Source organism: Macaca mulatta, chromosome 3, assembly GCF_049350105.2.
Source record: "Macaca mulatta isolate MMU2019108-1 chromosome 3, T2T-MMU8v2.0, whole genome shotgun sequence".
Taxonomy (NCBI): Eukaryota; Metazoa; Chordata; class Mammalia; order Primates; family Cercopithecidae; genus Macaca; species Macaca mulatta.
In genome coordinates, this window is record NC_133408.1 from 19,751,536 (window position 1) to 19,777,793 (window position 26,258).

The 26,258-nt window shown below is 37.8% G+C and overlaps 1 long non-coding RNA gene across 1 annotated transcript in view; it reads right to left on the reverse strand.

Annotated features, from left to right (window-relative positions):
- LOC106997291 (uncharacterized) overlaps positions 1-9,589 on the reverse strand; it is a 30,737-nt gene extending 21,148 nt beyond the window's left edge. Inside the window, exon 1 of the long non-coding RNA XR_001443441.3 lies at positions 9,555-9,589. This is a non-coding gene — a long non-coding RNA (uncharacterized LOC106997291). The remainder of the gene's footprint in view (positions 1-9,554) is intronic.
- Positions 9,590-26,258: the final 16,669 nt, after the last annotated feature.

Consider the following 26,258-nt stretch of genomic DNA (forward strand, 5'->3'; position numbering starts at 1 on the left):
GATGGACACCACCACATTCTAGCCTGGACAAGAGAGTGAGACTCAGTCTCGAAAAATAATAATAAATAAATAAATAAATAATAAAATACAAATAATTTTGCAGAATGAACTTTCTATTGATTGAAAATTATAGAGTTGACAGTTATATTGTAACAGAAATCTAACAAGTCATTTTAATCTTTTGATTAATATTAGGAGATACCTTTCTTAAACATAGCTATTACAATCTATAGTAAAGATCTTATTCAGTTGAGTAAATGTTTAAAACAGTTAGTTAATATTGATGAGTTTATTGTAGTACTACTATTTAAATTTTGTTTTTTAAATTAAATGTTCCTTACTTATTGTGGCAGAAGGAGACAATAATTTGGTAAGATAAAAAGTCAAAAATTTCATTCGAGCGTGGGGGCAATTACTACTCAATTATTCTTTTAATATCAATTGCAAAGCCTTTCTAAGCCAACCATGTGTTTTGAGCTTTATCCTAGTATCCTCTTCACTTAAAATTTCATGGAAACACTATAATCATGGAAATTTGTAGCTAAGCAGAAACCATTCAGATAAGAAATAAAAGTCCTGAAAGAGAAAAGAACTTATTCAAATAAAAGAAGAGAAATAAGGTAAATTTGTTTGCTCTCAAGAAATTAGTTTCATTAGTCAGTTCAGGATTTAACACAAGTTGCAAGGGCCACGGTGGAAACTGAGTTTAATGTTGAATGAAATGATAGAAATCGAATCATAATTTAGGGGAGTAAAAATGTAAATTGGATTGAGTTTTTAACAATTGAATTTTCTTTTTCTGCATTGTTAACTCCTTCTACTACTCTACCTCCTTTTCCTCTTCCTTCTCCTCTTCTTTTTCGTGCTCCTGCTTTTTATGATAAGAGCAACCAGATAATGCTTTAGGTTTTGCTTAGTACTAGTATTATTTAATACTCATATATTTTATATACTTCATCAATGTATTGTCTTGCATTTTTCTTTGGACAAAGGCTTTTTAATAACAATTTCAGTTTAGTTAATAGGTATAGAGCTATTCAGACATTTTATTTTTTATGTCAGTTTTACTATGTTGTATTTTCCAAAAAAATTGTCCATATCAAAATCTTTAAGTTTCTTGGAATAGAGTTTTTCATAAATATTTGCATATTATAATACCTTTTATTATTCCTGACAATAAATAAGCATTTTCTTCTTAATCAGTCTTGCTAGGGAGTTATCAATTTATTAATCTAAACATTTTTATCTATTCTCTACTTAATTTCTCATATCTTTATAATTTACTTCCTTCTATTTACTCTGTATATAAATTGCCTATCTTTTTCTAGTTGCTTAAGATGGAAAATTATATCACTGATGTTAACCTTTCTTATTTTCTTAAAATATTTACAGCTATACATTTCCCTTTAAGCACAAGGGATATTTAATATAGGGCACAAATAGACTAAAACATAAAAGATGGAAAAAGATATACTCTCTAAAATGTGAAAATGTAAATTGTGTGAATACTGTAATATCAAAGTGCGCTCCAAGACAATAAACATTACCTGAAATAAAGTGCAACATTTCATTAAGACATAACAATCATAAATGTTTGCATACTTAATTAACAGAGCTTCAAAATACAGCCATGTGCTGCATAATGTTGTTTCACAAATGTTGATGAGTGTTGTTATTATAATGAGATTCTAAATGGTTTTCTTGTGATCTTTTTTTATTCTATTAATTATTTTTTCCAAACATTTGAACTATTCTGTCTAGTTTAATGTTATAGTATCAAACTTAATTTAATGGTTGTGAATAAATATTCTTATCTGACTTCGATTTTTGACATTTCTTGAGATTTATTTTGGGCCGGCATATATTCTGTCTTGGTGAACATTTAATGCAACTGAAAATAATGCATTTTCTGAAGTTTCATAACTGTGACATATTGTTCAGTGTTCCACAAATGTCAATTAGGAAAAGGTCATTGATAGTGTCTTTTAGATCCTATGTATCTTTACTGGTCTTGTGTCTAACTAATCTATCAGTCAGTGATAATTCAATATTAAAACCTATAATTATCCATTTTTTCCTTTACTTTTTCTGCTTTTGTTTTATATACTGTCATGCATCAGTGAACCACAAAAATACAGTATGAGCAATGCGTTGTTAGGTGATTTTGTCATTCTGTGAACATCATAGAGTGCACTTACACAAGTCTGTAGCCTACTACACACTAAGCCTAGATAGTATGCCTTTTGTTCCTTGGCTACAAATCTCAGCGGGCTTCTGTGCTGAATACCGTAGGTAATTGTAACACAATGTTAAAAATTTGTGCATCTAAACATAAGTAAACAGAGAAAAGGTATGGTAAAAATAACGTATAAAAGATAACAAACTGGCACACTTGTATAAGGCACTTACCTTGAATGGAGCTTGCACGACTGGAAGTTGCTCTGGGTGAGTCAATGAAGCACTAGTGAGTGAATATGAAGTCCGAACACATCACTGCAGTCTACTGTAGACCAGATAAACATTGTACACTTCAGCTACATGAAACTTATCAAAAATATTTTTCTTTCTTCAATCATGAATTCAACTTAGTTACTACAACACTTTTACTTCATAAAGTAGGTATATTTACTTCAGCACCACTACAGGCACATGAGTAATGCATTGCACTGCATTACAATGGCTATACATTTTTTAGCTCCATTATAATGCTGGGGGACCACCATTATATATGCAAAACAGAAACAACATTATGCAGCACATGGCTGTATTTTGAAGCTCTGTTAATTAAGTATGCAAACATTTATGATTGTTATGTCTTAATGAAATGTTGCACTTTATTTCAGGTAATGTTTATTGTCTTGGAGCGCACTTTGATATTACAGTATTCACACAATTTACATTTTCACATTTTAGAGAGTATATCTTTTTCCATCTTTTATGTTTTAGTCTATTTGTGCCCTATATTAAATATACATATCTTTAAAGAGGATATTTACTGCAAATATCCTGAACCTAAAACAAAGTTTAAAAAAAAAAAAAAAGAGTTGTTTGGGTCTTGCTTGTTTTAGGCCACCTGTTTCTTTATGTTAAATACACATACCTTTTAAAGAGGATGTTTGGATCTTGATTATTTTATTAAATCTGACAATATAACCACAGCTAATGTAATAATTGGTATAGTTGGGGTTACATTTGTAAATTTTCTAATGTCCATTAGCTAATTTTCTGTAATTTTGTTTTAATTTCTTCTGATTTTGCTTTGCTGTTCTTCTTTTTCTGCCTTCTTCTGGGTTATGTTAATTTTTCAGTGTTACATTTTACTTCTACCATTGAATTTTTGGCTATGGCATTTTGTGAATAATAGTGCTTACTGTAAGGATTACAATAGGCATCTTTCACTTACTTCAAGCTACTTAGGGTTAATATGGCACCATTTAATTTGAAGTGTGAGAAGCTTGAAATGATACTGTATGTAAGATGTATATATAAGATCCTGTATCTATTCTGTGTATTGCTGTTACAGTGGGTAGTTAGATATGAGCAGGGTAGGAGAGCCTCTTCCCCTGTGCCAAACAGGAATGTCAGGGGACCATCAAGTGAAGGTCAGGAAGTTGTTACACTGTTTCTCTAAAATGATAATTGGTTATAGCCAGTGCCAGGGAAAGGCAGTCTCCCAATAAATAGAAACACCTGAGACTGGTGGTCGGAAACTTCCCGATAAGATCCCAGAAGCTGGGTGACAGGGCTCAAACATGCACACTAAGAGCCAAAATGGTGGAGTTTAACTGATATATGTCTTTCTAGGGATGTTTGGCTGGTAAGGGAAGGACACCTCAAGTGAGCATGCATGCAACTCCGATAAACATGCTGTGCCTGCTCACCTCCCAAATGCCGGCAGGCCCCTGCACATGCGGACACCCCACCGCTAGGGAAGAATCAAGGGACAAGGGACTCAAGAACCAGGAAGCATGTCAACATATCAAACTCAAGTCAAAAGGACAAACCACATACTTGATCCCTCCAGTCGCCCATTAGGCCCTCTTCCAAGGGTACTTTACTTTCTTTCATTCCTGTTCTAAAGCTTTCTAACAAACTTTCACTCCTGCTCAAAAACTTGTCCGTATCTCTCCTTCTGTCTTATACCTCCTTGGTTGAATTCTTTCTTCTGAGGAGACAAGAATTGGGGTTGCTGTCGACCCATATGGATTTACTGCTGGTGACATACTTTGGTGCCATGACATAGATATGTTTTGCCGGGAACGTGTTTTGGTACCATGTGACTCAGATACCTTCCACTGCTAACATACTTTGGTGCCGTGTGTCTCAAATACATTTGGCCGTTAACATATTTTGTTTCTGTGACTTTGACACAGTCTTCAATGGTAAGAGATCTTTATTCCTCAGTTGCTTCGGCGGGAGGCATTCAACACCCATACGCAGTTTTCTTCTCCCCTTCTTTCTCCTGCTTACTAACAAACCCTCAGAACAATTCCTCTTGGCCATAAGCGACTCTGCTCACACTCACCCACCAGGCTGATCTCTCAGCTCACCCTGACTGGCAGCTTACAGAGGTAGGAATAACCTTGGGGTCTACACTTATTAGATCTGAGACAGGCCCTCCTGGACAGGAGGCTTATGAGAGTGGTAGGGCTAAAGCCTAAAACCATGCAATGTCTTGGGTTTCCTCTGCTTTTTCAACTAAAATCAGCTCTTTCCAAAAACCCAAACAGCATATTCTCCTGTTTTCTCTGCCTGTATTCTGAAATGACCTTGCACACCCACAGAACTATCTGCTTTGGTGGCAAGTCTGCCTCTTTGCTTTAACTTCACATGCCACGTGAATTCTTAAACACACACTCCCTGTTATTTGTGCACCCATGGCTCTTGCTGCATTTGTTTGGCAGCAAAGACACTGGCTGCCTTGCAGAAATCCCCTGAGATTTATATTCGTGTTTACCCTACCAGCTCAGATGACCACAAACCCTTCCCTTGTCTGCTGACACATTTCCAGGACAGCCACTACTTGGAACTCCAGCTCTCCCAGCTCCTTATGACTTACCATATACTTTCTGTTCCTATTATACCTCAGAGTCGAGTTTTCAGTGACTTTTGAAGCAGTTTGTCTAACTGCATAGGGCCTCACTCTGATCCTTTAAGGATCCCACCTACTTACTTTTTTTGAGTTAGCACCCATTTGGAAGGAGAGAGAATTCTTCTTTTGCCAATTGTGAGTTCTTCCACCAAGCTCTAAGTCTTCCAGAGGTTCTTCATTTATATCAAGAGGGAAAACAAACATTGCCCTCTTGAATTCAAGGGCTGCTATATATTCAAGGATATTAAGGCTTTCCATGATTATTCCTCTTGCTTCCTACCACTTCCTTCTGTATCCTCCATTTCTCTAATTACTTCTGCATTCTTCACAACATGCATCAAGACCCTCAAGGTCATATTTGAAGGGAGAGTGGAGGAAAGTCCAGTCCCCTTTGGGCAGTTAGGTGAAAAACAGGCTTCTCCTCTACTGAAAGAACATGGAAAATGGAAATCTGAGAAAAGAGAGTATCTCTTTTTTTTTTCTAGAATATTCTAAGCAAGTGTCACTACAAGGTCATGGAAATAAGGATGTAGGCTGGCCCAAGGCCACAGGTACAAGAGACCCACAGGACAGAGATGAACTGTGGTCCCAGGCTAACAGATTACCATTAGAACAAAGATAAATGAAAGGTTAGGGGTACATATTCTTAAGTGGTTAATTGTGATGACATGGGACCAAATGTACACAGTTTTACCAGTTCATCCCTAAGGATATTGGGGGACGCCCCATTCAAGATAATAGGAAAGTAGAGGGAAGACATTGTTATTCCTTTTTTTTTCTCTCTTTTCTGTTCTCTCTTCACAGATGGGTAATTATGTCTTCATACCATAGGACATGCCCCATGGATGCATCCCCCAAAGGTGGGAAAAGTTTGATTTCCCCAAACCTTAAAACAAAAAACTAGGTTTCCTTTGTAATATTGTTTGGCCTAAGTGTTAACTGGGAGGAAATTACAAAAGTCAGTCGTGGAACCCAGTGACCCTATGCAGGAGGTCCTCAGATTAGCCTTCTCAGTCTTGTATAACCAAGAGTAGAGTAAGGAGAACAGGGTTAAGAAAAAGGAAAAATGCAGGAACAAAAGGCAGGATCAAGTATTGGCTACTTTACAAGCTCTCAAGTTCCCTCCAGGTTGTCCTAAGGACACTCCTCCAGGTAATTGCCATTGGTGCTGGAAGCCAGGCCACTGGAAGGTAAACTACTCCAATGAGATAAATAGGAAAAAGATCCACATGGCTTGTCCTCTCTGCCACAAGCTCAACCACTGAAATGGAACTTCCCTGAGGGCTTAAGGGCCCCAGGACAGAATCCCAACCCCTGGTGACATTGACCTGAAAAGGCTCTCTGCTTTAGCAATCTCCCAGTTCAGACACTGTCATCAACAGAACAAGGACAACTATGGAGGCAGAAAGTAAAATTATAATTTTCCCTTTTGGCTTCAAGGGATGACTACTCTGTGCTAATCTTTGAGCAACTCTCCTCCAAATTCTGTCAGGTAATGAGGCAAATTGCACCTCCTCCCTCCAAAAGAAAAAATTCACACCTCTTCGGGGCAAAAATGTATTTACCAAGATAGGTACCTGCTTAATATTTACTCAACTTCTGAATTCATCTTTCCCTATAGTAGCTCTATTTCTCTTGTGAAAGCTACCTAAAGCTTCAGCCAATAACTTCAGTCTGGACTGTCCTACCTCAGGGGTTTAGAAATAGCCCATACTTATTCAGACAAGTCTTAGTAAAAATTTAACTGAGCAATCTGTTGAGGGTGGATGACTTCTATAGTATGTAAGTAACCTCCTCATTTGCTCCTCCTTTACAGAACTCACCCAGTAACAAGCAGTACAAAGCTTAACTTTCTAACAGAAAGAAAATGACTTGTCTCATTCAAACTTTATAAAAATAAAGAGGTATTTCTGGTAAGGAAGGTTATAAAGAAAATAGATTTTATATAAGAAAGAATCTTGTGTGGTAAAATCTTGTCCTAAAGTGAAGTGACTGGTTGTTTAAATAGAGGAATGTCTAGGACAAGTCAGAAAGTCCAAGCGTGTTGTACATGGTCTGTGCAATTCATGAAAAGATTTATAAGAGGGAATTTATGAAATAATATACAATTCTAAAGGATATTAGGCCTACTTAATGCTTCCTAAACTGCTCCTATGACTCTAAACTGTACAATATCTCTACTTTAAAGCTAGGCAAGTCCAGGAGACATATACAGTGTTAGTTAGCCGTGACCCCTAGCTATGCTGGGAAGAGTCAGGCCTTATCTTCATTTCTGTCTGATGTCCTATGCTCCAAACCTCATACATAGTTAGAATCACTTACCAAGTTTTTTAATAAAAGTAAAAGTTGCTAAGAATTAAGACTACTTAATTATTTAGTACTTGAGACTTGAGACTACTAGAAAAATAGTTTTACTGTTTTTCATGTACTTGAGACTACTGAAAAAAGAGTTTTACATGCAAGACAGGTAAGGAAAGTAGAATATGCTTTTGGTAAAAGATTATAAGAAAGCATGGGAATGTAGTTTGTTGCCTATTTTAGAGGGTTAAGTTGTTTAAAGTTAGATTAGATAAAGCTAGAAGTTTAAGTTGTGGAATGTTTGTGAAAAATTAATCATGTAAAAGAAATTGTGTGAGTGAACATATTAGCTAAAATTAAAAGGATATTATTCAGTTTGTCTGTAAATTAAATATTGGAATAAAAACACAACACAGTTTTCTTAGAGTATTGTTCTGCTCTTTAACAGAAAATTGTAAAGGGTTATAAAATGTTCATGAGAATCTTACCTTACAGTCAGGCTGATTAAAATGGAACAGATTTGCCTATTAAGGTTTTATTGAGTTGGGTTTGACATCAATAGCACACTAATGCAAAGGTAACATTTGGATTTCTTTGGACTATGTTTTTATAAATGTGTTATTGGTACGTGTGTTCCAAAATTATGCAAAACTCCTATAACTCTGACATAAGTTAATATATGTTATCAGGAATAATTATAATTACTATGTTAAATTATTGTGTACCACCAAGGTAATTTTCCTTGTCAATTATGACTTTGACTGTATCTGCCCTAAGATGTTTTGTCGTCCATGAACATTAGTTGTCTTGTTTTGATTATTTTTAGAAGGTGGTTTTATAAACAGCTATAGTACTCTAACAGGTATTCTAAAACACAGGTTTTCATAACTTCAAGATTGTGTCATTAGAATAGAGATACGGAGAGCTAAAATGTTCATAAGTATCAAGCAGAACATAGACTAAACGAATAGAAGACTAAAATAATTCTTTTATGAATTTTTGCTTAAAATGTTGTTAATCCTTCATTTGTTTTTAAAAGACAAGAAAACTTATCTTTTGAGCTATTTACAGCTTTTAAAAATTGAGTAAATGAATTATACTACTATCAACATAATTTGGAGCATAGTTTTTTTTCTCCCTCCCTAATTTCTCCTGAATTTGAAAACTATTTGTGAATATTCTTAACTCATGGCAATACAGTTATTTGCATAAATGCAATATGAATCTGTTTTCTTTTGCAACAGGACACAATTAGAGACACTGCTTGTTTTATCAAGGCTTTGACTGAAATAATGTGCTTTTTTTAAGGAATCAAATTTGACTTATAGAGACAATAAAACCCCTTGGGAAAACTGGCCTCGTACCTTGTCTACACAGTCCCTGTACAGGGTTCCTGACATCTGGTAAGTAAAAAATTTCACTTTCTGGAAAATGATTAATCTTGGTGTGTTTCATGTAAATAATCTGGCCAAGGGTAATAAGACTAGAACTTATTTTGCAAACAAATCAGTCCTATCATGATTTATTTTTCATAAAAATAAGATCTAGAGAGAGAAAAATTATGTTTTAAGAACTATGGTACACTGTTCTTAAGTTCTAGTCTCATCAGTTGTTTTTGAGTTTTTGTCTGCAATTTAGACTAACCCTACTTATTCCAGTGAACCAACTAGTGATCTCCGGCTGCAGCTCAGAAGAAACAAAAGGGATGGGTAATGAAAAAATCTGGATCAGTATTGCAATTCTTGGCACATACTGGAATTGGCTAGCATCCCCACACACCCAATTCTTAGCAGTTATGACTATAGCCACCAGCTACCTGGGTGTGTCACCTGTCATCACCCCCTTATTTCACTTTAACATTCTGCTAAATCTAATAACCTGATTTGTCTTCTCTTGCCTTCAGGCCATCAAGCTCTAGATGATCATTAGTGAGGGATACTGTCCTCTCAATATTTAAGAGTCACCCTCCTGCAGGAGACCCCTAGACTGCCCATCAGTGAGACATGACAGAGGTGAAATCCTGCCCATGTCTCCCTTGGACCTGGCTGGATACTGCTTTCACCATCCCACAGAGCAAACCCTTCCCTGACAACTAGCAAGAGGCCAAGACCCACAGAACCACCCTTGCCCCTCTGTGAGAAGGAAGCAGTTACAGAAAACTGACCTTCATCCATTTTTCTCCAAAGAATTGTGGTCTTGGACTGTTGAGGGGGAAATTGTTACAGTAGGTAGCTAGTCACACACAAGCAGGGTAGGAGAGCACTCCCTCTCTAGGAATGTTAGACATCCATCAGATGATGCTCAGGTGGTTAATAAATCGTCTCTCTAAATAACAATGGTCACATCCAGTGCCAGGTAAAGGCAGTCTCCCAAGAAACAGAAACACCTGAAACTGGTGATAAGCAGCTTCCCAGTAAGATCTCAGGAGTTGAGTGAGTGGGCTTGAGCATGTGCACTAAGAGGTAAAATGGTAGAGTTTAACTGGTATATTACCACCAATGGACATTCGGCTGGTAAGGGGAGAACACCTCAATTGAGCAAGTGTACAGATCCAGTAAACACGCTGTGCATGCTCCCCTCCCAAGTGCTGGCAGTTCACTGCATGTGACAGGCCACCCCAAGGGAAGAATCAGGAGAGAAGGGATGCAAGATCCTGGAAGTATGCTAAGTCCAAAGGTCAAACTGTGCACCTTATCTCTCACGTCACCCACTTGTGCCTCTTCCAAGTGTACTTTACTTCCTTACATTCCTGTTCTAAAGACTTGTAGTAAACTTTCACTCTTGCTCTAAAAATTGCTCTGGTATCTCCTGCCTCTTCGGTCAATTTGTTTTTCCTGAAGAGGAAAAAAATAAGGTTGCTGCAGACCTATATGAATTCAGTAACATTATTGGTGCCATACATTTTAAATCCACTTATAAATTTTATAATTCAACCTTATATTTTTTGCATTAAATTGCCAATTTTCTTTTAAAGAAATTAAAAGAAAAAATACAGTTCCTTCATGTAACCTAGAGCTCTTATTTCTGGTCATCTGTATTCCTTCCTGTGAATCTCTGTCTCTATCTACAGTCATTTCACTTTATTCTGAAGAACTTCTTTTAGCACTTCTTATAGTACAGAACTTGAGAAATATATCTTTTCAGCTTTCATTTACCTAAAATATATATTTATTTAACCAAGTAAGTTATTTTGAGTCGATGTAGCATGCTGATTTAAAATTTTTGTTTTTGTGTTAAGGAATTTAAAGATAAGATTCATTTTCTTATTATTTTCATTTTTTTACTGTGACATTAGCAATTATTTATATCTTTGTTCCTTTTTAAAATTTTATATATTCTCCCATTTACTGTTTCCAATACTTTTTGTCTTTTTTCCCCCTAAGAGGGAAAAGATGTACAAATGAGGTCTCATCCTTGCCATTCTCCTTTTCAAGGGCCAAACTCCATCCAGGATTCGCTCATTTTTGTCTAGTCTCCAGTATCTTCAAACTTTTTTTAACTCTATTTGTTCAAAGCTTATTTGTTATTTTTTTTATTTATCTACTTACTTATATATTGGAGATGGGTTTTAACTCTGCTGCCAAAGCTGGAATTCAGTTTAGTTTATTTATTATCTGTCTAATGGATAGTCTGATACAAGTTACTCTACAATTTCTGGAATCAGAACTACTATTATGTGGTTGCTTTTGCAATGATGTTCAGAAATATCTTCTAGAAAATCTGGGATACATAGTGAAAATATGGACAAAGTCTTTATTCATAGAGGTTTTTAGTAACTATGTCAGTCTGTTTTCATCCCTATAAAGGAATGCCTGAGACTGGGTAATTTATAAAGAAAAGAGTTTTAATTGGCTCATGATTCTGCAGGTTGTGTGTGAAACATAGTGCCAATATCTGCTTCTGGTGAGGGCCTCAGGAAGCTTACAACTGATGGAAGGCAAATGAGGAGCAGGTATATCACATGATGAGAGAGAGGAAGAGAGAGGAGAAGGAGCCAGGCTCTTTTATACAAGCAGATCTCACTTGAACTCAAAATGAGAGCTTACATATTACTTCAAGGATGGCACCAAACCATTCACGAGGGATTTGTCCCCATGACCCAAACACCTTCCACAGGCCCCACCACTAACTTTGGAGGTTACATTTCAACATGAGATTTAGAGAGGACAAAATATACCAGCCATATGATTCCACCTCTGGGACCCCAAATTGCATGTTCATCTCACATTGTAAAATACAATCATCCCTTCCCAATAGTCTTTAGAAGCCTCAACTCATTCCAGCATCACTCAAAAGTCCAAAATTCAAAGTCTCATTCGGGACTCAAGGCAAGTTTCTTTCACCGATGAGGCTGTAAAATAAAAAATAAAAAAAGAAATTAAGTATTTACCTCTGCGATGCAATGGTGGTGCAGGAATTGAGTAAGCATTGTCATGCCAAAAGGGAGAAGTCAGCCAAAAGAAAAGGGAACAGGCCCCACACATTTCTGAAACCCAGCAGAGCAGTCATTAAATCTTTAAAGCTCCAAAATTATCTTCCTTAACTCTGTGTCCCCCATCCTGGGTGCATTGTTGCAAGGGGTGGACTCCCAAGGCGTTAGGCATTTTCGCCCCTGTGGCTTTGCAGGGTGAAGCACCTGTAGTTGCTCTCACAGGTTGGAGTCCAGTGCCTGTGGCTTCTCTAGGCACAAATGAAAGTTTCCAGTGGCTCTATTATTCTTAGGTCTATGCGACAGCAGCCCCCATCCCATTGTTCCAGGCAGTGCCTTGGTAGAGACTTTGCATGGGCTCTAGTTCCACCTTTATCCTTGGGATTTCCCTAGTACAGACTTTCTACAGGGGTGTTGCCTCTGTGGCAAGTTTCTGTCTTGGCACCCAGGCTTTTCAATACATCCTCTGAATGCTAGGTGGAACCTTCCAAGCCTCCTTCATTCTTGCATTCTGTTGTGCCTGCACACTTAACACCACATGGAAGCCACCAAGGCTTATGGTTTGCACCCTCTAGGGCATTGGCTCAGCCTTTTGAGTCAGGCAGGAGCTGAAGCAGCAGGGACACAGAGAACCATGTTCCAAAGTTGTGAAGGTTAGCAAGTCCCTGGCCCTGGCCCAGGAAGCCATTCTGTCCTGCTAGGCCTTCAGGCCTGTGATGGGAGGAGGCTGACCCAGAGACTTCTGAAATGCCTTTGAGGCCTTTTTCCTATTGTCTTGACTATTAGCAACTGACTCCCATTTAGTCACACAAACCTCTCTAGCGAGTGGTTGCTCCATGCCCTTCTTGTATTCCTCTCCTGAAAATGTTTTCCCCCTTTCTACCATATGGCCAAGCCAGGCTGCAGATTTTCCAAGCTATTAATGCTCTGCTTCCCTTTTAATTACAAGTTCCAATTTTAAGGTATTTCCTTGCTCCTGTATTTGATCATAGGCTGTTAGAAGCAGCTACAGCACACCTTGAATGATTTGCTGTTTATAAACTTTTCCACCTTTTACCCTAGGTCATCACTCTTAAGTTTACCTTCCTACAAACCCCTAAGCCATGGACACAATGCAGCCAAGTTCTTTGCTAGGGCATAACATGGGTGATCTTTACTCCAGTTCCCAATGACTTCTTCATTTTCATCTGAAACCTTTTGAGCCTGGCCTTTAATGTCCATATTTCTACTAACATTTTCGTCACTATCATTCAGTCTCTGAGAAGTTCTAAACTTTCCCTCATCTTCCTGCTTTCCTCTGAGCCCTCCAATATTCCAACCTCTGCATGTCACCCAGTTTTAAAGCTGTTTCTGCAACTTCAGGAATCTTTATAGCAATGTCTCACTCTTCAGTACCAATTTTCTGTGTTCGTTTATTTGCATTGCTCTAAAGTAATACCTGAGACTTGGTAGTTAACTCATTAAAAAAAGAGGTTTAATTGGCTCATGATTCTGCAGGCTGTACATTAAGCATAGGGCCAGCATCTGCTTCTGGTGAGCTTGCAATCATGATGGAAGGCAAAGGGGAAGCAGGTGTATCATATGGCAAGAGAGTGGGCAAGAGGAAAGAGGTGGAGCTACCAGTCTCTATTAAACAACCATGTCTCAAATGAACTCACAGAGAGAGAACTCACTCACTGCTGTGAGGACAGCACCAAGCCATCCATGAGGGATCCATCCCCATGATACAAACATCTCCTACCAGGCTCCACCTTCAACATGAGAGGTCACCTTTCAACAAAAGATTTGGAGTTGGGGGACTGTCATGCGCGTCCATGTGAAGAGACCACCAAACAGGCTTTGTGTGAGCAACATGGCTGTTTATTTCACCTGGGTGCAGGTGAGCTGAGTCCGAAAAGAGAGTCAGCGAAAGGAGATAAGCGTGGGGCCGTTTTATAGAATTTGGGTAGGTAAAGGAAAATTACAGTCAAAGGGGGGTTTTTCTCTGGTGGGCAGGAGTGGGAGTCACAGGGTGCTCAGTGGGGGAGCTTTTTGAGCCAGGATGAGCCAGGAAAAGGAATTTCACAAGATAATGTCATCGCTTAAGGCAGGGACCGGCCATTTTAACTTCTTTTGTGGTGGAATGTCATCAGTTAAGGCGGGGCAGGGCATTTGCACTTCTTTTGTGATTCTTCAGTTACTTCAGGCCATCTGGGCTTATACGTGCAAGTCACAGGGGATGCGATGGCTTGGCTTGGGCTCAGAGGCCTGACAGGGACAAAATATCCAAACCATATCAGTTACAAATGCATCGTTTCTGCAGGGGAATAAAATCGTGTGGGTCAAGGCTTTTAAAGCATGTTTTGTGAAAGAACACGAGAGATGTTTCTGATTAGGTTTGGTGTGAAAGAACACGAGAGATGTTTCTGATTAGGTTTGGTAGCTCTACTACTGGGCTCATCCTTTGCCTCAAAATATAAAATGTTTTTCTATTTTAATTAAAAGTTACCAATATTGCTACCCTTGGCTGATGTAAGGACATGAATATTTATTTATTTATTTATTTATTTATTTATTTTTGAGACGGAGTCTCACACTGTCGCCCAGGCTGGAGTGCAGTGGCATGATCTCAGTTCACTGCAAGCTCCGCCTCCCGGGTTCACACCATTCTCCTGCCTCAGCCTTCTGAGTAGCTGGGACTACAGGCACCTACCACCAAGCCCAGCTAATTTTTTGTTTTAAATTTTTTTTTTGTATTTTTAGTAGAGACGGGGTTTCACCGTGTTAGCCAGGATGGTCTTGATCTCCTGACCTCATGATCCACCCGCCTTGGCCTCCCAAAGTGCTGGGATTACAGGCGTGAGCCACCATGCTCAGATGCCCGGCCAGGACATCAGTATTTAAATGCTATAGGTTCAGGAAGGAACGACTTGGTATATTTCAGGGACTCTGACTTAATCAGAAACTTAGAGTTTGAATAAGAAATCTGTTCACTGGGCCGGGCAAGGTGGCACACAACTGTAATCCCAGAACTTTGGGAGGCCAAGGTGAGTAGATCACGAGGTCAAGAGATTGAGACCATCCTGGTCAACATGGTGAAACCCTGTCTCTACTAAACATACAAAGATTAGCTGGGCATGGTGATGCACGCCCGTGGTACCAGCTACTTAGGAGACTGAGGCAGGAGAATCACTTGAACCCAGGAGGTGGAGTTTGCAGTGAGCTGAGACAGCGCCACTGCACTTAAACCTGGTGACAGAGAGAGACTCCGTCAGAAGAAGAAGAAGAAGGAGAAGGAGAAGGAGAAGAAGAAAAGAAAGAAAGAAAGGAATCTGTTTATTGCTAGCTCTATAAGCTCATAAAACTTCTAAAATATTTTCGAGCCTTTCATGTATCACCTATAAAGAGGAAAAGTAACATATATAATTTTGAAAGGAAGAGTCAATCCCAAAATATAATTGGCATTCTATAATTGCACATGTCCCTATTGCCAGCATATACCATGATATCTTCTGAGCCCACCTTAAGTCATGTAAAAAAGTTTTGGCCTGGTGCGGTGGCTCACACCTGTAATCCCAGCACTTTGGGAGGCCAAGGTGGGTGGAGCACAAGGTCAGGAGTTTGAGACTAGCCTGGCCAATATGGTGAAACCCTGTTTCTACTAAAAATACAAAAATTAGCCAGGCGTGGTGGCGTGTGCCTGTAGTCCCAGCTACTCGGGAGGCTGAGGCAGGAGAATTGTTTGAACCCAGGAGGCAGAGGTTGCAGTGAGCCGAGATCATGCCACTGCATTCCAGCCTGGGCAACACAGGGAGACTCAATCTCAAAAACAAATAAATAAATAAAATAAAAAATTTAAAGTTTTTAAAAGTAATATGATAAATTCCAAAGTGGTTTGACAAGCAGTGCACTGTTTGTTGTCTTCCTGGCGAATGCTTTATCAGCTGGGTGGGCTTAATCCTAGCCAGTTGCTGAGGGAAGCAGAAAACAAACTCCAATTCCCAGATTTGGAAATTGTCAAGTGCCAGGCAGGGTGTCAATGTCTACAGCTTGGAGAGATGGGTAATGAGGGATAATTTGAAAAAAGAAAAGCCTAGACTGAAAATGGTTATTGAAAATAATTCAAAATGTAGTAAACATGTAGCTTGATGACAAGTATTTGTTCAATATAATTTTCAATGCTCTTAAACAATGTAATTTTAAATCAAAGAAAAAAGTTAGCAGAGAAAATACTTTCAAAATTAGATTTCATATGTTATTAATTGGTATCAAAATCAGTGGGGATATATCCTAAAATAACCCCATTATTTTTCTTTGGTGAAAAGTAAAATCTAATGAATTAGCAAAAAAAAAAAAAATCTGGATATGAGATATGCTTAGGATGTGACACAGCTGTGGAACACAAATGAAAGCTGAATTTTCAAAAAATTATAAAATGAAGCAACGATGATTCAGGACTACATATAATTATTTGGTAAATTTGCTAGGAACAAAATGCATTAACATATTAGTGTTCCACATTATTTTATATATGTTAAATGCTCACTGGACAAAGAGCACAACAATAAGACTTGTGTGTCTTGTGTTTTGTTGTTGTTGTTAATGTTATAATTATTTGAACGTACCATGTATAAAGATTTTATGTAATCTTAAAAGAAATTTAGCTTAAACTTACTAGTTTAAAATAGCCAAAAGTCAGGAAAAGTCTGATACTCTTCACTTGAAAACGTTTTTAATATAATTGTGAAATGTTTAATTGAAAACAAAGGAAATCTATAAAAATCAGTGTCTCAATAAATGGTAACTATATGAGGATGACACACATTCCTGTAGTGATTACAGTGCAATATTCAAGCCTTACAAGACAACTTTAAATACAGAGGAAGGTCTTGGAGCATTTGACAAATGAAAAAATGTATGAATGAGTGAAGTATATATGGTTTCTTTGTGGTAGGATTGTAAGTGCTTTATTATTGGAAAATTATTTTTTATCTACTTCTCTGTACTGTATTTCTACTTTTTCGCTTTGGGCCACAACAAAGAAACTGTAAATATTGCTCTAAATGTGAAACTTTCAGATATTAAATCCTAAATTGAAGACATGCCAATCTGGGTATGAGTGATACAGAGTTGCCTAGTGGTACAAACACGTAAGAGGAGAGAAGAGTAGCATGGGGGAGATGACTGAATTGAAAAAGAAAAGAAATAGGAATCAAGTTTCGTTCCACAACCCTGGAATAAAACCTGCAGGAATAGAGGGAGGCAAACAAACGAGACTCTTGGAAAAGCCTGCTCTGTTGTCTGAGGGATGTTAGATTCAAAGTAAGTTCATGCTGGCCGGTTGCGGTGGTTCATGCCTGTAATCCCAGCACTTTGGGAGGCCGAGGAGGGCGGACCACGAGGTCAGGAGTTCGAGACCAGCCTGGCCAACATAATGAAACCCTGTCTCCACTAAAAATACAAAAACTAACTGGGCATGGTGGTGCATTTCTGTAGTCCCAGCTACTCAGGAGGCTGAGGAAGGAGAACTGCTTGAACCCGGGAGCCAGGGTTTGCAGTGAGCCAAGATCAGCCTGGGTGACAGAGCAAGACTCTGTCAAAAAAAAAAGAAAAGTAAGTCGATGCCTCACCACTACTTATGCTCATTTCATGCTCATTTTGGGAATTGTTTGGATTAATGGCCTGAGAGGTGTGTTCCACACCAGAAAATATATGGTTGTAAACAATCCTCCCTCCCTCCTCACATGGCTCACTGGTAGTGGAGAATCTTCACTTTGATTATGTTGGTAAATTGAGAGAGTAGAAGGACCCGGGAAGAACACAAATTAAGCTGAGGGGGAATTGAGAGGCTCTCCAAGGCAGGATGAAAATGCTTGCAACCAGAAAACAGCGTGGAAACTGCAACAGGAATCAGAACAGTGGTTGGTTAGAACACCATAGTATCTTTCCTCCATAATTCTAAAGTGGGAAGAAAATGTCTATATTCCTCAGGGAAGAAAATTCTGCTAAGAATACATGTAACTTCTTCCTACCTCTCACTTCTCTTTCCCAAGGGCAAAGTGCATCCTAATAGTGTCTTGTGGTGAGATTGGGAGTTAGAAATTGTCTGTGAGCATGGGTCACTCTATTCAAGGTTTCTTCTGTTTTAGAGATGCTTATCTGGTATTTTCTTCCTCATTACAGAAGGGTTACAATTGCTGACTGAATTTCTGGATATGTGTGATGGTTAGTTTCAGTTATCAACTTGATAAATTAAAGGATACCCAAATATTTAATAAAACATTATTTCTGGAGATGCCTATGAGGGTGTTTCAAGAAACGACTGGTTTGAATTGCTGGACCGAGTAAGGAAGATCCACCCTCAGTGTAAGCAGGCACTATCCAATTGGCTGAAGTCCGAGATAAAACAACAAAGCAGACAAAAGGTAAATTTACTTTGTGTCTCTCTTCTGTAGCTGAAGAACATCATTCAACTGAGAACAACATTCTGCTGCTCTTGAACATCCAAATTCCACATTTTCTAGTCTTTGGACTTAGGGCCGTATACCAGCACCTTTCCCTGCACCAAGTTCTCAGGCCTTCAGGCTCATGCTAAAAGTTGAATCTTCAGCGTCCCTGGTTCTGAGGTCTTTGGACTTGGACTGAGCTGTGCTATTGGTTTTCCTGGTTCTCCAACTTACAGATGGGCCACTGTGGGACTTCTCAGCTTCCCTAATCACATGAGCCAATTCACAGAACAAGTTTCCTCTCATCCATCTATCTATCTATCTATCTATCTATCTATCTATCTATCTATCTATCTATCTATCTATCTATCACATCTATCATCTATATATCATATCTATCATCTATCTATCTACCTATCGTATCTATCTGTCATCTATATATCATGTCTATCTATCATATCTATTATCTATCTATCTATCTATCTATCATATCTATCTATCCTTTATCATATCTAGCTATCATATCTATCGATTATTTCTCATCTATCTATCATATCTATCATCTATCATATCTATCATCTATCTATCCTATCTATCTATCTATCTATCTATCTATCTATCTAGTCATCTGTATATCTATTAGTTTGGTCTCTCCGAAGAACCCTAAATAATACAGTGGGTAAGTAACATTCAAGGAGTTGGGTATTTGAAAGTCCAGTTTTGTCTACAGAATGATGTTTATTTTCCCAATCAGTCTTATCTGTAAGAAAATATATATACACACACACACACACACACACACACACACAGGTATATGTATATATATGTGTGTGTGTATATATAAAGAGATATATAGAGAGAGATATAAGATATATATATATAAATTCAGGCAGATATATATATAGAGAGAGAGACAGATATATATGTGTGTGTGTGTGTGTGTGTGTGTGTGTGTGTGTGTGTGTGTATAGAGAGAGAGAGAGAGAGAAAGATGGAGTCTCACTCTTGTTGCCCAGGCTGGAGTGCAATGGCACAACCTCAGCTCACTGCAACCTCCAACTCTCAGGTTCAAATGATTCTCCTGCCTCAGCCTCCTGAGTAGCTGAGATTACAGGTGCCTGCCACCATACCTGGCTATTTTTTTAAATTTATTTTTAGCAGAGACAGGGTTTCACCATGTTGGCCAGGCTGGTCTCGAACTCCTGACCTCAGATGATCCACCTGCCTTGGCCTCCCAAAGTGCTGGGATACTATTTTTTGATCTACCATCTGTTTGAGTCTTCTTGTCATTAGATTTGAATTTGAAAGTGGACTTGGCAGACAGAGGTTGATTAAATATGACCTTTACATTGTATTGTGTGTCTACTTCTTCACCCCTATGTTTGCCGTCTTTCACCAGGTGGTAATGTGTAATTCCCCGTACCATTTCAGTTGGTCTTAGACACGTGATTGTTTTGGAGCTTGACATATGGGAAAAAGCGAGACTAGGCCAGCAAGAACTTATGGGGCACGATTCATTTCTTATTCTCCTCCTGGATTTCTGCCAACCACCATGAGAAGAGCAAACTCCAGTTAGCATCTGGGCCTTGCTCACCCTGTAGTAGACCTGAACTTACCAAGCCTCTTGTAGCTGTGTTGCCCCAGCTAACCTAGCACATTCATGAGGAAAAAAAAGTTTCTGTTTTACATCAATAAGAATAGAAGGCTGTTTATAATGCAATTGCAACTTCTACAAAGAACCGGAACCTCAAAGGCAATGCCGGAGAGTTGCCAGTGAACAAAATGTGTACCAACATGCCAGTTCCAGTTAATGTCACTGCCAAACAGCAAAGGAGAACAAGAAATAGGCCCCTCCTTTTCCACCACCAGTAGGTGACAACCACCTAGGGTAACTTGTCCTTTCTTTTGGTAGACTAAAGACCCATGAACCTTGAGGGCTAGGTCAGGACTGAGAGGAGGAGTAGGACCGAGTAACATGGAGATGTGAGCCAGGCAGATGCTGACTAATAATTCTGGTTTAATTGCAGAATTTCAGAAAAGCACAAATGGAGGATTCACAGTGAGTTAGTTTAAGGAGTTCATACTAGGAAGGCAGCGGCCTCGTGTCAGAAATTAAATGTACATCTAGAAATAAAGAAAATCTATTATTTTGACACACCCAAATAGTACACTGTGACTCACATGCCTAGCCCATTTTTAAACAAATTATATCATCTCAAGTCCCATAGCTTTTACATGTTCCCACGAAACTATTTTGTAACATCATTTACAATTAAGGGAAACTAAGATCACTTTTAATAACTGAACTTTTTGGGTATCATTGGCAACTGCATATATTACTCATTTCTGTTCCTGCTAGCTTGCTCAACCATCTTTTTATTCCCTGGTATACAAATTCACTGCCATCCCCAGCAAGCCACAGCATATTCAACTCTCCTGCACACCACAGATGTTATCAGAAAACAGCTAAGGAACTTGTCCCCATTGATCTAGTCAGTGACCATGTATTTTCTAGGAAATCTATAGCTTTCAGAGTCAACCTTACTTTGGGATTTTTTTCAATTTCCTTTTTCAGCTGTATTACATTTCTGTGAACATTCAGTCAGGCAAACATTCACCTGGTGGTATAGAAGGCAGATTTTCTCCAATACTGACATAGTGACACATTTGTATCCATTGAAGCTGATGTCTGTCTGCCTTATCACTGAGATGTAGAGACAGTAACATCAATTATATTTTTAATTCAATAGCCTGCTCTTTACTTCACCTCATTTGTACTATACTTGAAAAAGAAAAGTAAGCTCTTCCCTGGATGAATCACATTGAAGCCTCTGACCTTCCAAAGAAAATATAAATAATGATTAATTTACTCTCATGAGGCATAGGGACTCATTAAGAAAACTAAGAGCATGCACGTAAAATAACCTCAACAATGAACATCTGCTATTTTGTTAAAATTTAGCCTATTTATCATTCTATCAACAGTATAATGTAAAATATTAAACAGATCAAGCATTTTTTAGTTTTGTAAGCTAAATCAAAGATAGAATACAAAAGTGTTTATTAAAGCATAATAGAGAAATTTCTATTTCCAGGCAAACTTTGAAGGTAACGTCACCATGGCCTGAAATGCTTCTGTTGCTGTAACATTCATTTCACTATTCTGTGTCTGAACAATGTCATTGCCAACTACATCCCTCTAGGAATCCGCCTAGGTGTTGGCTCCAGTTACTCCAGAAGAGGGGGGACTGTCAGCACTGCTGGCTGTATGGACAAGGACAAATAAATACCCATGCTCTGTTCCCTGCATGTGACACTTAAGTTGTGAAATCAATGTCCCCATTTCAAAAACAGCATCACCCAAATTTACCTCTTTTACACTGAAGAGGAAGCCATCTAAAGGTACTCTTTTTCTTGGTGATTTAAGGATTCAAATGAGAGAAAGGAGAATACTGGGGGATTATAGGGTTGTTATTTTCTTATTCACAGCAGAGGTACATGGAGAGCCAAAATGGGAATCTGAAAGTCAGTCATCAAGTGTCTAAATTTGACTTTAGTGTATTAAGGAGGCTTTAACAGGAAGTAAAATTCTTCTATATATTATTCACTATTTTGTTTTTCATTAAGTTGCCTCAAAATACTTTGCTATATCCTTAAAACATTAAAGAGAAATACTTTCCCAGACAAACAAAAGCTGAGGGATTTCATCAACACCATACCTGTCTTACAAGAAATGCTGAAGAAAGTACTTTTATCAGAAAGAAAAAAAATGGTAATGAGATGTAAGAAATCACTTGAAGGTACGAAACTCACTGATAATAGTAAGTACACAAAAAAACACAGACTATTATACCACTGTAAATATAGTGTGTAAAATACTCTTATCCTAAGCAGAAAGACCAAATGATGAGCCAATCAAAACTAATAAGTACAACAACCTTTCCAGACATACATAGAAAGATAAGATATAAATAGAAACCAGAAAATGTTTAAAAGTCTGGAGACAAAATTAAGGTGTAGAATTTTTATTAGTTTTCCTTTTGTTTATCTGTTTATGCAAACAGTGTTAAGTTGTTATCAAGTTAAAATAATGGGTTATAAGATAATATTTGCAAGCTTCATGGTAACCTCAAATCAAAAAATCATACAGTGAATATTAAAAAATTGAAAAGCAAGGAACCAAATATCACTGGAAAAAATCACCTTCACTCTAGAAAGATATGCAGGAAAGAAAGAAGGAAGAGGAAACCACAAAACAACCTGAAAACAGATAACAAAACAGCAAGAGTAAGTCCTTACTTACCAATAATTACATTGAATATAAATGGACAAAACACTCCAGTCAAGACATAGACTGGCTGAATGGATGAATAACAAGCCCCACAAATCTGATGCCTACAAGAAACACATTTCACTTATAAAGATACACATAGACTGAAAATGCAGGGATGAAAAGAGATATTCCATGACAATGGAAACCAAAAAGGGGAGGAGTCATTATACTTATATCAGACAAATAGATTTTAAGACCAAAACTATAACAAGAAACAAACGAGTTCACTACATAATGATAAAGAGGTCAATTCATCAAGGAGATATAACAATTTTAAATATATATGCACCCAACACTGGAACATCCTGATATATGAAAGCAAATATTATTAGAGGTAAAGAGAAAGATAGACCTCAATATAATAATAGCTGGAGACTTTAACACCCTACTTTCAGCATTGAACAGATCTTCCAGACAGAAAATCAACAAAGAAACGTAGAACTGAATTTGCACTGTAGACCAAATGGATCTAGTAGATATTTACAGAACATTTCATCCAATAGTTGCAGAATACACATTCTTTTCCTCAACACATGGATTATTCTCAAGGATAGACTATATGTAAGATCACATAATAAGTCTTATGCAAAAAAATGAAATAATATCAAGCACCTTCTCTAACGACAATGGAACAAAACTAGAAATTAAAGCAGGAGGTATTTTCAAAACTCTACAAATACATGGAAATTAAACAATGTGCTCCTGCATGACCAGTGGGTCAATAAAGAAATTCAGAAGGAAATTGAAAAAAAATCTTGAAACAAATGAATATGGAAAAACAACATACCAAAACCTATTGGATACAGCAAAAGCAGCACTCAGATGGAAGTTTATAGCAATAAGTGCCTACATCAAAAAAGGAAAATAACTTCAAATAAAGAATCCTACAATGCACCCAAAAGAACTAGGAAAGCAAGAGCAAACCAAACAAAAAATTAAGAGAAAAATAGAAATAATAAAGATTAGAGCAAAAATAAATGAAATTAAAATAAAAAAAATACAAAGAATCAATGAAACAAAAAGTTGGGTGTTTTCAGATGTTAAACAAACTTGACATATCTTTAACCAGACTAAGAAAAAAAAAGATAGCTAACAGGGATGTGAAGGACCTCTTCAAGGAGAACTACAAGCCACTGCATCACACTACCTGACTTTATACTACAAGGCTACAGTAACCAAAGCAGCATGGTACTGGTACCAAAACAAACATATAGAACAAACAAATGAACAGAACAGAGACCTCAGAAATAACACCACACATCTACAACCATTTGGTCTTTGACGAACCTGACAAAAACAAGCAATGAGGAAAGGATTCCCTATTTAATACATGGTGGTGGGAAAACTGGCTAGCCATATGCAGAAAACTGGACCCCTTCCTTAAATGTTATACAAAAATTAACTCAAGATGGATTAAAGACTTAAATGTAAAACCCCAAACCCTAAAAAACCTAGAAGAAATCCTAGGCAATACCATTCAGGACATAGGCAGGGCCAAAATTTCATGACGAAAATGCCAAAAGCAATTGCAACAAAAGCCAAAATTGACAAATGGGATCTAACCAAAGAGCTTCTTCACAGCAAAAGAAACTCTTAAAATTAACATGTAACCTACAGAATGGGAGAAAAAATTTGCAATCTACCCATCTGACAAAGGTCTAATATTCAGAAACTACAAGGAACTTAAATAAATTTACAACAAAAAACAACCCCATCAAAAAGTGGGCAAAGGATATGAACAGAAACTTCTCAAAAGAAGACATTTATGTATCCACCAAACATATTTTTAAAAGCTCAACATAACTGATCATTAGAGAAATGCCAATCAAAACCTCAAGATACCATCCCATGCCAGTCAGAATGGTGATTTTTAAAAGTCAAGAAACAATAGATGCCAATGAGTCTGTGGAGAAATAGGAACACTTTTCTACTGTTGATGGAAACAGTTCAACCATTGTGGAAGACAGTATAGTGATTCCTTAAGAATCTATAGCCAGAAATACCATTTGACCCAGCAATCTCATTACTAGGTATATACCCAAAGGAATGTAAATCATTCTGCTATAAGGACACGTGCACACATAAGTTTATTCCAGCACTGTTTACAATAAGACTTGGAACCAAACAAAATGCCCATCAATGATAGAGTGAATAAAGAAAATGTGGCACATATATACTATGGAATAGTATGCGGCCATAAAAAGGAATGAGATCATGTCCTTTGCAGGGACATGGATGAAGCTGGAAGCCATTGTCCTCAGCAAACTAACACAGAAACGGAAAACCAAACACTGCATGTTCTCACTCATAAGTGGGAGTTGAACAATGAGAACATAATGGACACAGGGAGAAGAACAACACACACCAGGGTCAGTCAGGGGTGGGGAGAGAGAAGGGAGAGCATTAGGACAAATAGCTAATGCATGCAGGGCTTAAAATCTAGATGAAGCCATGAAGAAAAATGTACAAGGAGGCATGAAGATGTACAACGAGGCATGAAGAAAAAGTACAAGAAGGCATGAGATAAAAGAAGTACTCAAAGAATGATGGGGACGTGTTATGAAGACAGAGCCCAGCTTGAAGGGGCTCCCACTGGCCAAATCTGGGGAAATTCATGGTATCTTAATTACACCCTCTTGAATGAAATAGGAATCTACAATACTCTCTGAAATAAATAAATGTATAAACGGGGGGCTTTCCATTCCTTTTTGAGGATGAATAATATTCCTCTCTCTCTCTCTCCCCCCCTCTCTCTCCCTCTCCCTCTCTCTCTCTCTCCTTCTGTGTGTGTGTGTGTGTGTGTGTGTGTGTATGGTGTGTTTTCAATTCTTTGGGGCATATACTTAGAAGTAGAATTGCTGGATCATATGGTAATTCTCTGTTTAATTGACTGAGAGAGCATCATACTGTTTCCTACAGTGGTTGCATCATTTTCCATTCCCGTCACCAATGAACAAGGGTTCCGATTTCTCCATGTCCTTGCCAACACTTTTTTCTTTCTTGTCTGAAATAGCCACACTTACTTGTTGAATCTTTTATAATCCCTAAACTTTTATGGAACATTTTTATGGAACAAGATAAATTAAATAGCCTATTTTCTCTGTGATTACTACCTTCTCTTGTTAATAATTTAGCAAGTTATTGAACTCATGCCATGAGCCAAGCACTTCTATCAGTTAAGGATATAACTAACAGTTTGTTGGCCTGGAGTCCATGAGAATCTGAGCCATCACCAAGGCCTTTTTTTTTTTTTTTTTTTTTTTTTTTACCAGGACCTACATATCTGTGTCAAATATTCACATCTGAATAATGAAAGATGAAACTCTATTTTAATTTATTCAATAAATGTTTCTTGAGTGTGAGGCCTCCTGTTTACTGTTTGGTCACAATGGTGTATAAGAAGAAAATAGTCTCCGCCTTCATGGTTCTTACAGACTAATGGAGACACCAATCAAATAAACATGTAAAGAAGCTCTAATAGGTGCCAGGGAGAGTAGTTACCCAACAGTTTGTAACTTTGTCTGATGAGTCTAACAAAGCTTTCCTAAAAATACGACATGAGAATGAGAACTAAAGTAGGAATTTACCTTGCAGAAAAGAGAATGGGAGATAAAGAAAAGAGGTTTTTAGCAAATGGGAACAGATAGCAAAGTTCTTCTGAAAGAAAAAACATGGTAAAAG